We start from the raw sequence: 15,570 nt of genomic DNA on the forward strand, positions 1-15,570 counted from the left end.
CTCTTTCTATAACACAGCACTGCTTCTGGATACAGAGACAATTAACAGAAATGTATCCCAGGTCAACTTGTAATGGCTGGAGGTGTACTTGACTACAGAACCTTGGTCTAATTCAGAATGCCACCCGACATGGCTATCAAAACTCCACCTGGCCTTTTGGAAACATTACTTGAAAGACCCTCAGATTGGGACCCTGACTCCTTCTGTGAAGCTCACCCTATTCAACAATACTCTCATCAGTTTATAGCGGTATGACCACCTGTCACTCCCCCCAAAACTTTCCTAATCTTTTGATATTTCTGCTACTCAACTGATGTTTGGTTTTATCCTACTCACTGCCTTAATAAATGTAATCATTTTTATACTTAGCTTACCCTTTCCAAAAGGATATGTCACACAAGTTTGCTGAATGGTTTCACTTTAAAATGAAGAATATAATCTTAAAATTGGCACTCACCAATACCTAGAATTGTTACTATATTTCCCTGACATTTGCACAGTCCCACTTGTCAATATAACTATTTCATACAGTTTCCCTTTCTTTCAATCTTCCCACCCTGAGTCCACCTCCTAAAGCCCAGTTGGTCATTTTCTCTAATTTTTTATTTAAAAACAATGGCAGCTGGATTTCTTTCAGCTTGATGATCTGCCTTGCAGCAGACCAATCTTTTCACTCGGAGCAACTATAAAGCTTGATAAAAGGCAAAAACAAAGAAAAAACCAAAAAGGCACCTGTAAACATCAGATAGAAAAACACCCAGGATTCGAGAAGAAAAATTCATCAAGTTGAGCCCAAAATTCTATTTCATTTTTCCGCTGTGGAATATATTTTTATAAGTGATGTAGACAGAGTCTGAGATGCTGAGCAAAATTTCAACGGTTCACATCTACCAAGACAACCAATACTTAACACCAAGTTCTTGAAGAGAAGGAAAGCATGGAGACATGAGGGAGAGTCTGGACTACTTTTCCCCTAAAGGCATTCACTGATTCTTAAGCACCACAGGCCAAAAGCTGGTATCACTAAGCAGAGTTTATGGAAATCTTACTGTTCTGAGAAGATAGAATTTGGAGTTCAGGGCCTACAAACATAGAGGGCTGTTAGTAAACAAAGTTTCAGTTGGGATTCCTAAAATATTAAGAGCAACCTGGAATAGTTCAGTACTTCAAAAAACTTTTAAAGAGTTTCAAACCATTTCATTCTCTGATTACATTAAATTGGTCTACTCCTACTTTAACTGTCTTCCAAAAAGCAAAGAAAAGTCTCTCTGGAGGAAGTTAACATCATCCACAGTCACTATGATTTTTCGTATTCAGCATTTAATAAAAAGTTACCAGGCGAACCAAGACAAGACAAAGAGAAAAAATAGGCAATACAAACACATCCATAGCTGATTCACATATTGAGCTTTTCAGATATTGCTTATCAATAGTCTGTATATTTCCAGATAAAAAGGTCTCTCTCTCTCTCTCCCCCCCCTCTTCCTGCCCCCCCTTCTCTCCTTCCTTCATTATTTCTCTCTCTCTCTCTCTCTCTCTCTCTCTGTCTCGGTCTGTTGTTGCCTGGGCTAGAGTGCCCTGGTGTCAGCCTAGCTCACAGCAACCTCAAACTCCTGGGCTCAAGCGATCCTACTGCCTCAGCTTCCCGAGTAGCTGGGACTACAAGCATGCACCACCACACCCAGCTAACTTTTTCTATTCTTAGTAGAGACGAGGTCTCACTCTTGCTCAGGCTGGTCTTGAACTCCTGACCTCAAGCGATCCTCCCACCTCGGCCTCCCAAAGTGCTAGAATTACAGGCATGAAGCAGGGCACCCAGCCCAAAGTGGTTTTTGGATTCAATGCCAGAAAAAAATAAGTAACTCTAAACAAAGTATGCCCCTTTTAATAGATAAAAATATTTCTCTTTTTAATTCATCTGCCAAGAAAATCGAAAGTTCAATATAACCAAGTTCAGTAACAATGACACGCAGGTAGCTGGACACCTCTATTATGTTTAATCCCTTACCTATATGTGTATGTCTAAATGTCTACGTATGTGTGTTTTACTTCTTATTTCATATTGATTTTAAGTTTATAAGAAGCCTATAATTTGGGATGAAAGTCAATACAAATATGAAGAAATATAAAAAATAGTTATATATGGTGTATGATTTTAAGAGGTTATCCTTAAAATTATAATGACCAAACTGCCTTTCTCTGATATAGGATTTAGAAGTATGGGATTAAACAAATACATGTCTAAGTTCACAAGGATATTTCAAGGTGATTGAAATATTATCCTAATTAATAAATATTCTTATATATACTTTAAGAAAAATGTGTAATATCATTTGAGAGGCTTTTCTCAAGATTCTTTTTAAAAGGCTATGAATAGAAGTGCAAGCCTTAGTCAATTTGAAAGTTTAGTACAAATTGTCAAGGCATAAGCCATGACTTGACACTGACATTCAGATGGTTTATTGGAAAGAACGGGTCATAACATTAAGATTTGAGTTTCTCTATCAGATCTTTTGATCTCCTACAAAATACCTTAAAAATAAAGTCTGAAGAAAGAAAAATTAGACCAGTGGGGTTTTTTTTGTTTGCTTACTGTTTTATTTTTGCTGCATTTGAATCTTTATGACAGCCCTCAAAAAGCCAAATAAATGAAAGTCTTCCTCTGTAGATTTATAGGAAGACTGACTTACAAGTTCTTTTAAAAAATTAAAGATAAATTTAATATCAAGAATATTAGCTCTAGAATTCCACCAAATTTAGATTACAGAACCAGGCCTTTTTGTTATATACATGTGTTCTGTATACGTAAGAACCTTGATGGCAGGCCCATTATTAATATATTCATTCAGTGCTTTCTTAGAATGGTACTGTATGGTTGTTGGCTTGACCAAGATCCCATGACTCTCTGAATTCTGTTTATTAAAATAATAAATTTTTAAGAGAACTTAAGTTCCTAAGGGAATTTAAGAAAATAAAATTTGTATATATTTTGAAACGTTCCATACTAAGTTCCTATGCAAATGAAAGCAGGTTTTCCTAAGCCCAATACTAGTAAAAGTACATTTTTTCAATCTTGGAAAACCCTAGTATTAATCTAATATTCAACCCAAGTTACGCAGCATAAGCTCACTAAAATTCCAAGTTTCATTGTTCCTACTTGTAATTACACCAATTCAGTTCAGTAAAATTACATACCTCTTGTCAATTAATAAAACAGAACCAAGAATTTTCATAATCATAGCTATTACTTGGCTTCAGAGTACTTGCAAAATCATAAAGATCAAATTACTTGTAACATGTTCACAAGGATTCAGAGATTTCAATACACCCCAAAACACAGTGTGTTTAGGAAAAGTGAATTGCATCACCATTCTCTATGGAGGTGAGATCAATCCTCCTCTATGTTAAGGAAGAAAACCAAAGAATCTCCTCTTTTACTCAAATACTAGCACTGACTAATCACTTAAATCTTAGGGAATTGGAAAATATTATAATAATTATTCATGCAATTCTTTTCCTCTGTCTCCCCTACTACATTGTAAGTTTCATGAGGGCAAGGACCTTGCCTATCTCGTTCTCAGCTTCATCTCCAGTGCCTGCGGTAGTGTCTGGAACACACGAGGTATGACATAAGTGATGTAGGACAAAGAACACAAACTTTGGAGTCCAGATTCTAAAAACTAGAATCAAACTTTGACTCTCCCATTTATTAGCTATATAATCTTGGGTAATATATTTATTTTTCTGAATCTCCTCTTTATTTTTAAAATGGGGACTATAATGCCTACCACAGAGAATGTTTGTGATCATTGCATGAACTGAGGAATATATAACAATACTAAGAAGTGCTTAAAGATGGGCACATTCACTAAATGTGTGTTCCCTTACTTTCTGACTCTTGGTCTCTTCCAGGTGCCCCAAGCCTGGAGGCTGAGTACCTTTTAGTGTAACCATAAAACCGTGTTAGCAGGTCAAAAAAGGAAAAATTTATTTGCTCAATCCTGCTAGACTGTGAGTCCTGTGTGGCAGGAACTGTCTCATATTTACCATTGTCATTCCAGAGACTGGAGCAATGTTTTGAATGCAAGCAGGGGTTTAATGGACATTTACTGTTAAATACTGGAATGGGGAAGAAGATCTTTAAAGTAAATATCAACCCATGCATCAATTTCTACCTAAATATTTGTGAATTCTTGGCTAAACTTCCTGCCAGTCCTCAGCGTACAGCAGAAGAGAATTTCACCTCCTTTTAAGAATTTTTCATTTTTCTCTAATCATATAATATTTTATTACATAGTTAATAATCCATTGGTAAACCAAAAGTTTTCTAACAGAAAATCTAAATGATAATGAAATATTACCATTAACAGTAAAAGTGATCTGAAGTTTGAAGTTTTGGTTTTGTTTGCTTCCTTGTCATATGGAAGAATGGCATTCAACTGTGCTGAGAATGGTTCAATAAATGAACTACTTTTAATCACACTGTGTTCTGTGATGTAGTGAATTACGTGAATCTGTAAAAACATGCTAAAACTATGGGACAATTGATTTTACTGCTTTACAAAGCACTCTGAAGCCAAGCAATAACTACCAGGTTAAATGGGCAAAGTCTCTTTGAAAGTACCAGCATTTTAAATTGTGAAATTAGACAAGAGGGATCTTAACTGAAGGAGCTGGGTATAACTCGGTGGTGGGGCTGGGTTGTTTCCCAGTGACTGATTTCCCTTGGGAGGGGGCTGCTTCCCCTTAACTTCTCATTGATTGTCAAGATGAAGTTTGACAAAAGGGTTATAATATTAAACTATTAATTTAAACTTTGTCTCCTGACTTTTCCTGGGTGCTAAAAGGAAACTACTACTATTTCTCACTAACTCTTCCCAAATATGCATTTAAATTTTTATTGTAGAAATCTTGGCAAATATCATGAAAGTGTGTGTATGTGTATATGTGTATATATATATACAAAATATATACATATTCTGAGACTAAGTTTGATTGGTCCTTCAATCTACAAGTTGGATGGGAAACAAGTTGACTAGAAGCCAAGATTGCTTATTGCTGATATAGTATTTTATCCACTATATCCCATCTGTACTGCCTCTGATTTGTATTCACACTGTGGAATTCTTCCATCTTCAATTGGTTTCTGGGAATGGAACTGCTAACCCTACATTAGAAGAGCTATGTGCAAGATCCCTAACATCGCATGAGTCTACCATGCCTCATCTAAGCAGCCTGAACACGTTTTCAGATGGCCTCTGCTGAATGGTTTGACTCTGAGATTACGACAGTGCAATTCCATTTAAAAGCTAATGAAATTTATTTGGGCGTGTATGATGATGATGAGTGGGAAGGGTAGAAAAAGTTTATTTTGTAGAATAAATACATGAAAAACAGGAATAATTATGGTGTGATAAGGAGATACTTGTCTACTAGATTTTGATATTCAATGAGGGGCTGAGTGGCTAAGGACATTGTCTCTGCAAAGCAGACCTGGTCCAAGTCCAAGTTTCCCTATGTGTGATCTAAGGCAAGTCATTTAATCTCTTATAGCCTAGTTTCTGTATCAGCAAATGGAAATATTAATATTTATATGTTAGAAAGAGTAAAAATTAAACATGCTAAGATCATTGGCCTTTTACATTCACAAAGATTAAAAAATTAATACCCAGTACTGTAAATGTTATTCTGAAAAAAGGACATGTGCAAACTTATGTTGGTTGTAACTTATTTGACCTTTTAAAAGAAATAAACTATAAAAATAATGTAAACTACAAAATGTTCATACCCTTTGATCTGGCAAACTCTATTCCCAGTGTTTTTCTTAATGTAGTCATTAGACATGTTAAATATTCAATAATAGGAGAATGATATTTTATAATATATCTTTAAAATAGAATATAAATATTTATATATTATATATTTATAACATAAATAACTGTTCACAAAATCACACAGAATAAATGTGGCATGATGTACTTCTGTAAGTGGCAGGATTATGGGCGATTTATCATATTTTCTTCTTTTCCTAGCTCTTATTTCTAATTTTATATAACAGTCATGCATTTCTACTAAACAAGCATTTTAAAAAACAAAATTGCTGCATGAATACACTTCTAACATTTATTCATCCTTGAGAGAAGCGATGATAGAGTATATAAAGCTGTACTCTGGTCATGAATCTATTCCCTGATACTTGCCCTACCGACTCCTTTGTGTCATCTGTGTCATCACAATACCTACAAATTAAGTCTGTGGATAATGCCTTCAAAGGCAGCAGATCCACATATTTGTTTAGCAAATTCTAAAAGAAAAACAAAAAGTGCTGATTAGTTTTAGTTTAATCAGATTTGGGTATCAATATGTCCCTGTATCAATTTATATGCTGTTATCAGTTTTAGAGTAAGATTTTTAACCAACATGAATATTCAGTTGAAATTATCTATAGCACATAGAATGCAGGGTCCATGTACAATTAATTAATAACAATTAATTAATGATTTATTAGTAGTTAATCAATTAATTAGGTCTTCACTTTTTCTTCTTTCTATTGTTTTCCATCTTCAGACCAGTTACTTGACTATTAGCACATAGGTAATTTGAGTTTTATTATAAAATACGTGAAAAATTTCAGTTTCTAACCAGCTTTTATGTCCAAATTCTATTGTTTTTTTCTATCACTTGCTTTGAACTTACATCTTCACAACCTACTTACATTTTCACAACCTAAATTATACTCACCCCCCCTTTTTTTAATCTTACATAGCTCCTTATATTATATTTCAAGCATCATCACAATTTGGAATCATATGTTTATCTCTCATTATGTTTTTCCCCCATTAGACTCTGAGCAACTTAAGAGCAGGGGTTGTGTTTATTTCTATTTACAACTCTAGCAATGACCACAAGACCCTATAGTACCATGTTTCCCTTTATATGGATGCAAATTTTAAAGGATGGCTATTTCTCTATTTATAACTTATACTATAACGTAGATCCTTTTATAATTGATGTCTTCTATCTCTCAGACATGTTGCAGCAGAAATTAGGGAAGTGAAGACTTCCTCAAGAAATTTTAAGGCATAAAAAAATGAGGAAGGATGCTAATGCGAGAAAGGAAGAGAATGTCTGAAGGTCTCAAAAGAGGTCAGGATTAATGTGAAGCAAAACTAAGAGAAAACCATCAGGTTGCACAACCATGGGGCCCTCTGTTTGAGTCCAGAACCAGCCCAGGAGGGCCATGGAGCAGCACCGAGGCAACTGGCCATGAACAACTAGAAGAAGCTCTTTCTTACATAACAGTTTTCCTTTTCTTTTAATCTATTCATTATTTTTCTACACCCTCTTGCTGCCTTCTGCTGTGCCAGACAGGAATGCCCATGGTTATTTGGCACTACTAGTGAAGGAGCTAAAAGTGGATTTTTCAACACTTTATAGGATATAAATGAATACAAAATCAAAAGCAATCATCCTGAGCCAAAAGACAGGCATCTTTTAGTCATTATCATAAAAACTCAAGAAAGAGATGGGCGAGTAGGTGGAGAGGAAAAAGCCATAAAGCCCTGGAAGAAAAAAAAAAAAACAGACACACAGTCAAATAATAACAACCATAACAATGGAAATCACAGAAATGGAAGCATCTTTTAAAAAAAAAGTTTAGTTTACAAAATCTAAATTTGCATAATCCTACCTTTACCTAAAAATTGCAAAAGTTATAGGAAGCACTATGATCTTATTCAAAAATAGGTGTTTTAATAGTCATTATTGCAGATTTACTGTAGTGGGAGTGTGAAAACAGATCAAGGTAGTTCAGAACAAAATAACAGGTTAGATACAAACATCTACGCATACTATAACACAGTGTGCAGCATGTAGATTCATTCATGATTTAATTTTTCCCCAAAGTCTAAAATATATGTGTGTATACATGTATATGTATAGAAATACTTTATTCATCCAAATTACTCTATAATTGATCTTCTATTTTCATCTATGTTTAAAGAAAATAGCACTCACTGAATACCAAGCAAAGACTAAGATTTAAAATGGTACCAGGCATGATGCAGTTCTTGCAGTTTATGCCTAGTAAAGGAAGAAATGTATTGTAATCACAAGGGACTAAATTATCTACTACTTATTATTGCCTACCTTGTGCACACACTATGTGGCCACTCTTCTTCCTCCAGCCAACTAAATAAGACAGATTTAGGTGATGTCTCCATTGTAGATTTGAACATCAAAGTATGGAACCTGATCCTCAAGGTCTAGATGAAGCCAGGCTACTTAAGCCCTTCATGGCCCCAGGTGGACAACTCCATCCTCTCATTTCTGGACTATGGCTACTAGATGATCCTTTGGCCCTTCCTCAAGAGCTAGTGGCAGAGTGATAAGAAAATGAAATACAAACTAGCCCACACTATTGCACTAAAGTAATTTCAACATGATACAAAAATGTGCTTAATATTATTTCTAGAGAAAGGTTTAAGTAATTCAAGATTTAACTTCTACAATGCCTCACTATCATTACTAGAGAAAACCAATAATACTGCATAATATTTGACATAGAAGAAGTTTACCAATAATTATATTAGCTAAAAATATCATAAAGCTTACAATGGAGCACTCTTAAACTATGCTAAAAGTCATAACAAACTAACATCTACACTTGACTGTTCCGAATTACTATTACAAAAAATATTGAAGTTCTCATCTGCTTGTATGTTTCTAATAAGCCTTTGAGTATTATTTTATTTAACTTCTGATGCATGAAAGAAAAAATAAATTTGAGGTTTCAGATAAAGTCTACCTTCTCAGATAAGGTATATAGGTCAGCTAGAAAAGAAAAATGTCAATAATAACTCTGAATGCTCACTTTATAATATTTCAGTAGGTAGCAACTGTGAAACACATGAGGATATGATAATAGTTATCTTACCATTTTTAGGTACAGATAGAAAAATCACAGTTTTCAGATATTTGGGGTATAATACTTTCACATAACAGGCTGAAAAATAGTTTCGTATAATGATACACTAGTGTCTCTTGCTCAACTGGCAGGTAACTTACAGACCGCACGAAAAACATTCCAGATGTCCCAGGCTGGCCTGGCTTAGCCCCATCAGACATTCTTAGTCCTCATAAATTTGTTAAGCTAGTATGTGTGACAGTACTCTTCTTAATCACCTTGGAAAAGCCAGTTAGTTTCATTTGTAAAAGTACGGTACTTAACCGTACTAATAAAAAGTAGTTGGGAAGTAATTGTTCAGTTATTACAGAATTTTATTCCATAATTCTTTTTATATAGTAGAATCTCTTAAATACGTACATCTGAATTGTAAATGAGGTACAATATATGATAGTACTCCAAATCATTCAGACACAAAATCTTAGCATCAGGACCTGCAAGTTCATTCAGTACTATGCCCTACCTATGTACCTGAATCTTTTACTGGCAGGGACTGAATTTCCCGCTGAAACAGATCACTCCATTTTTAAAGGCATCAAATACCCCAAGTTACCTGTCATACCACTCCCTAAGTCTTCTCTTAGCCAAACTAAATATTCTCATTTCCTTTAATTATCCATCATATAACAAGATTTCCAGAACTTGATACCATCATGCTTACCTTCTGGTAACTATCTTGCCATTTGATGACATTTCTTTTAAAATATCCAGCGTAAGCTGAATGTACTACTTTATCTATGATCTGATTAATATGGACTGTAGTGGGATAATAAATACCCCTTTTGATTAAAACACAAGAGTACTTTTAATGCATCTTAAGACCAATCCAGCTTTATTTTATTATACTCACATGGATATATGTGCATGGCATATTTAACACTGCACATTTGTCTGTGGAGCACCTCCTGGAAGACTAGCACCTTCACTCTTGGTTTCAACTATAGTCATGAGAATCTCTTGAACTATTATGTTACTGAACCAAGAAAATGATGCCATGTTTGAAAAATCATCCCTGTTTTTCACAAATAGGGATTTAAAGAAATATTTAAACATGCTTTCCCAAATGTGTGTGTGTGTATGTATGTAAAATTGACAAAAGGAAGTTACTTTAACTTGTAGGAAAAAAATATATTGCCCACTGTATTTGGAAGTAGAGTGTTTCTGTGATAGAGTTGGTTAAAAAAAAATCCAAGACTTTAAAATATCCAAAATCTCAATTTGCTTAAATTCTAAAGGCATAATTCTACCTGAATTTTTTGCATTATTCTGCCAAAAAAATTCGTATAATAGCATCTTCCTACTGATACTTTATGTTTATTATAAAACACATGAAACAAAAAATGAAGACCAAAGAGATTTTCCTACTTATTTTTTTTTCAAGCTACATGTCAGGGGAAAAGAGTAAGAGTGTGGAAAATAAAAAAGATAAGGTTTAGACTTCATTCTATAAAACAAGCTGGGAAAAAATTCAGTATGGTGGGAAATATGTGGTCTATACAATGTTTTACAAGTTGTACATATTTTCACATGGTCCCAAAAGCTGAAAATAAAGTCCCTAGCCATTTACTTCCTTTGAATTATTTCCCAGTAAAGTCATTTCAAACTGCAGGATAGATTTTTCTGAGCTTTAACCATCATCCTTTCTAATTTTTTCCCATAATCTCCTCTCCCCCTTTTAAATCCTCACTCATTCCACCCATTTCTCTTTCTTTTATGTGCACAGAATGTTAGCAAGTAGCAAAGCCCAGAGGACGGATTTGGTTATTAAATTTAAAAAGAATCTAAAGCAACTGTAGTAACGAGTAGTCAATATAATATTTTCAACTAAATAAAATTAATCTAGGCACTGTTCTATATTTTAAAAATTGCTCAAAGCCAACTTTCATGATAGAAATGCTACAATCTCCGTATCAGTGCAGATTTTCATGCCACAATTGTATTAGAGAAAGCATTATTCGCATAAGGCAAGTTAAGACTTACTAAATCACAGTGATTAATTTGCTTGTGGATCAAAGCTGAATTCAAAAATCTATAAAACAAAATATGTGGAAATGATAGAAGGAAATCTTAGTCATCGGGGCTAAGGTTTTCCTCTAATTAGCTGCAATGTATCATTAAATTCCATGGCACTAGCAACTGAAATAATATATAGCTATTTTACAACCACCGAGAGAAGAGAAGCATTAAAACAAAGACATTTGGCTTCATACATTATATTTCTTTTTTTCTCCAGTAAATGTTCATATTTAAATTGTATAACAATCACTGTTAATAAAACACTTGAAAAAATCAATAAAATATAAAATATGAAAGATAATGGTAAGACAAAATATTTGCCTTACTGAGGAACAGGAAGTCTAATATAGAGAGAGGTCTCTAACATTAAATACTGGATAATTGTTAAAATTCAGATACTGCTTACTAAAGTTATGTCCAAAAGTACACCCATAATTCTAAGACTGTGAGTACAATTACAGAATTTATATGATTACTATCATCAATCTTTCATGTTATTTTTTCTACCTGTTATATTTTAACAGGTTCAATTAACAGCTGCAATGAGAATCGATTATAAAGGTGAAAGCACAGGCCAGTCAGTTGGTTACTAAAATAACCTAGTTAGGAAATGATGGTGACTTGGACCAGGTTAAAGCATTGGAAGTGGTGAGACTGGAGGTAAAGCCAAAAGGATTTGGTAGAGGCTTAAGTGTGGGAGTTTCTTTCCTAATCAACTGAAGGGTAGAGTGCCTATTAATTGCATCAGAGAATGTCTGCAGTCAGGTTTTTAGGAGATGATTAGGAGTTTGGTTTTGCACAACTTCACTGGACATGAGTAGGCAGTTGCATAGGAGAGTCTATAGCTCAGGGAACAGATCCAAGATGAGTATGCACATTTGGGTGGTGTTAGCATAAATTTTTAAAGTCATGAGAAGAAAAGGGAAGAGGTACAAGGATTGAGCTCTAGAATACTCCCAAATTTAGGATATTATCTAGGTCAAACTGCATTCAAGAAATGTTCTACCAATTTGTACACCTTCCAGAATTATACAATAGTGACAGTCACTACAGCCTTTGCTAAGATTGGGCATTATTTTTGTCCAGTTGGCATATTAAAAATGGTTTCTTGCTGTTTCTGTTTTTACTGTTTCAAGTGAAAATAAGCTTTTTTGTATGTTTATTAGTAATTTGCATTTTGTCTTCTTTAAATTACCTATGTCCTCAGCTCATTTTTATCCCCAAGTATTCTAATTCTTCTCTTTGATTTATAAAATCCCTTTACATATTAAGGTAATTAACCTTTCATTTGTGATGTTTGTTTTACAAATGCTTTGTCTCATTTTCATTTTCATAGTTTTTTGGTGTGAGAAGTTTTACATTTTTTACTCGAATCTATTTACCAGTTACCTTGTTACATATTCCATTACTTTAAATAAGTAGAAAGATAAATAAATATATTCACATATTTTCTTCTAATAGCTTATGCTTTCTTATATTTCACATTTAACTCTCAGTTCTTCTGATATTTATGTTAGGCCATGAGGAAACACTTTTATAAATATTTTCTTAGATTTTTAGTTCATTTTATAATGATATTAAATACATATTAATTCCATCTCTGCAATTCATCCTTTAACTTATATGCAATTACTATCTATAGTGGAGACTAGTTCTGAGATACCTATTCCCACTCTGCTTTAGTTACTAATTCTCTTGTTTATACCTCAACTCTTTATTATTATATTTTAAAATTATGTTATATATACTATTTATTTGTTAAACAACTGAATGCCTAACAGGCATGTGACTCTTCTGCTTTGGTTGGTAGGTTTCTCTACTAAACCAGAGAGCTGAATGTCAAGTTTTGTTTTCATCTTGTTCAGTATAGCATATGGTATATAGTCTAAGAAGCATTTTTAAATTCAGCCTCACTGATGATGCAATTACTGGGAGTCCCTATACCCCGTTTCCAGGCCCAGAATTTGGCATATATCTTTGATTTCTTCTCTTTACTTACAATTCTGTCACCCTAGTTCTTATGCACCTGGGTGGAGTTTTTCTTAATTGGCTAGGAAAAATCAATATAGGCATGAAATATGTTTTATACATGTACAACAAAACTTTTATATTTGTCACAGTTATTTAAATCTTTTTCACCTGTTAGTCAAAAACAACTCTAAAATGTCCCCACTCAGGAGGCACATCCATGATTTTTTCTTATCTAAAAGCTAATACATTTTAATACTTTTAAATTTCTCTTTGAAAAATATTTTCATTTGAATTAAATTTTTACTTCACCTTTAATATTAGCCTCCCCATATTCTTTCCTGATACTCCATTTTCTCCAGCTACTCTACTAATCAGAAGTATATTTCTGCAAATACAAACAATGAACAAGCAAACCAAGGGGAAAAAAAAACAAAAAGAAGGGCAGTAGAAAGTAGGGACCCATAAATTGTTCCCTGCACATGGCATGTGCACTTCCAGACACACTCCATGCCAGTGTATTAGACCTCACTCCATCATGAGTCTGGCAGTTGAGTGTGTCCTCGAGGGGAGGCTTGAAGAGAACCTAGTCCACTCCATTCCTGAACCAGCCCAGTAACCAGGAATTTAGAGGACAGGGACTCAAAAATCAACCACATACTAGGTTTGTGGCATATGCTCTGGGTCAGGCTCTTTTCTTGTTGAGCCTAAGAATACTGATTTATAGAAATGCCCCCTGTATTTTTAGAGACAGATATGATTTCAGAAGTCAAGCAAGGCTTTGCCCTAAAAGAAAATGTAAACATGTTAGTTCGCATATCAAAAGCTGCCTCGCCTAAGGAGGGCGTCTCAATAGTCAGTAGCAGCTGCTTTCCAAGGCAACAATGCAATCCGGCCTATGGCTCTCACCTGTTTTGAAAGACAAAGCAGGTCTTGCCTAGAGCCATAGGTTGCCAGAGCTGATCAACAAAGACAGGCCCTTGGAGATGAGAGCTGAGCAAATAGATATGCTAAGAGCTGATCAAACAGATATGCTGCTGCCCAAGCTGGGCCCAGACGGAACCATGTGGTTAAAGTAAATAACATAAGGCACAGCTCATCTTGACTTCTGAAATCTATGTTCTAACACACAATAACCAGAGCCACGATGTCTCTGTTTTTGCTAAAGTAATAGCCTCATCATAAAACCTAGAAGTTTACCCTAAGAAGATTTTATGACTCATTGTTTACCTACATAGAGTTAGTTGAATGATCTGTAGTAGCCTTTTAGAAGACTTTTGACCCTGAACCAAACTATCTATTATTATGTAAATCCCATTACCCTTGGTGACTGAGAACCTGTATCTGCCCTATAAGTACCTGTGTAAAACTTCAGTCTGGGTTGCCTTTCCGTGGGAAGAGATGTAACCTTCTGGGCACCCTCCTTTGTCTATCTTGATAAATCTTTACTTTATAAACTATGTCTTTGGCTCTGTGTATTATTTTTATTTCTGTTTCCTACTATTTTTTCATCCTTTGCGATGACCCCTGCCTGAGGGACCCGAAACCCTTTGCGGTGAGCGTAGCTAACTCCCCACATTTTCTAATATGTAAAGGACCATTATTCCATCATTTCACTGATGTTTTCTGTTAGGGACCATGTGACTCCATTTTCTGAAAAGAAAACCTTCTTAGTAATATAATGATTGACAAGGCAGGTGGTTGCCTCTGTAATCTCAATCTCACTTAATGTGGAATTCAAAAGACACCCTGCATTTGATGACTTAAACTCTGTTACTCTCACCTTCACCCTGAGGATGATTCTGTTTCTTCTTTGGACACTCTCCCTATTAACCATATTGGCTCAGGTGTATATTAATCAAATTTCCTAGAAATGCAGTTTGCTTTTTTCATTCTGTGGTCACACATAGTACTTTATACGGCCATTAAACTGGAAAATGTATACTGCATCTTGTAAAATATTGAAAGAGGAACAAATCTCACCCCATTTCATGATTTTTCCACATAGCTACCCCAAGTATCTCACCTGTACTCCCTCTGAAGGCTTCTCTTCCTCAACTCTTACATTCCTTGTTCATTTCCTACACCTTCCCTCAACCATATGCTCCTGCTCTGGTTTAAAACAAATTACTCATTGTTTCATGAAATTCCCCCAACTAAACATCTACTTTGCTCATTTGCTTTTTCCCTTTGACACTGAAAGATGCTTGTTGAACAGGTCTTACAGAAAAAACAAAAGTCAACCTCATCAGGTTAAAGAACAAAACAATTTTTAGGAAATGACAGGGAAGGTATTGTGTCATGTGATTATCATATGTCAAAAATCAGTACCTAAAAAGAATAGTCTCTGCTGATGTTTATAAAGTAAAACAGCTCAAGATTAGTTTTCTCTGCAACTGTACACAAGCTCTATTTGTCATCCCCTGTATTTGATGGGAATTTCCTGGGTGTAGGAAGTGAGAGGTTTTTTATTTTTATTTTTTTTTAATTTTCTTGTGTTTATTGGAAGGAGGACTTTGGGTCCTTCTTTGACCCAAATATGAAATAGCTGTAAAAAAAATTAAAGGCAGTTCCCTGAACAGACAAGGAAGAAATTAGAGATGTCAGATAATTGGAGAGGG

At 34.6% G+C, this 15,570-nt stretch overlaps 1 protein-coding gene across 1 annotated transcript in view; it reads right to left on the reverse strand.

The window, feature by feature from the left end:
- The window catches only part of KCNH5 (potassium voltage-gated channel subfamily H member 5), a 272,418-nt gene that overhangs the window by 84,724 nt on the left and 172,124 nt on the right, over positions 1 to 15,570 (reverse strand). The gene's annotated exons all lie outside the window — the stretch shown is intronic.

The sequence above is a fragment of the Eulemur rufifrons genome, chromosome 2 (genome assembly GCF_041146395.1).
Source record: "Eulemur rufifrons isolate Redbay chromosome 2, OSU_ERuf_1, whole genome shotgun sequence".
NCBI lineage: Eukaryota > Metazoa > Chordata > Mammalia > Primates > Lemuridae > Eulemur > Eulemur rufifrons.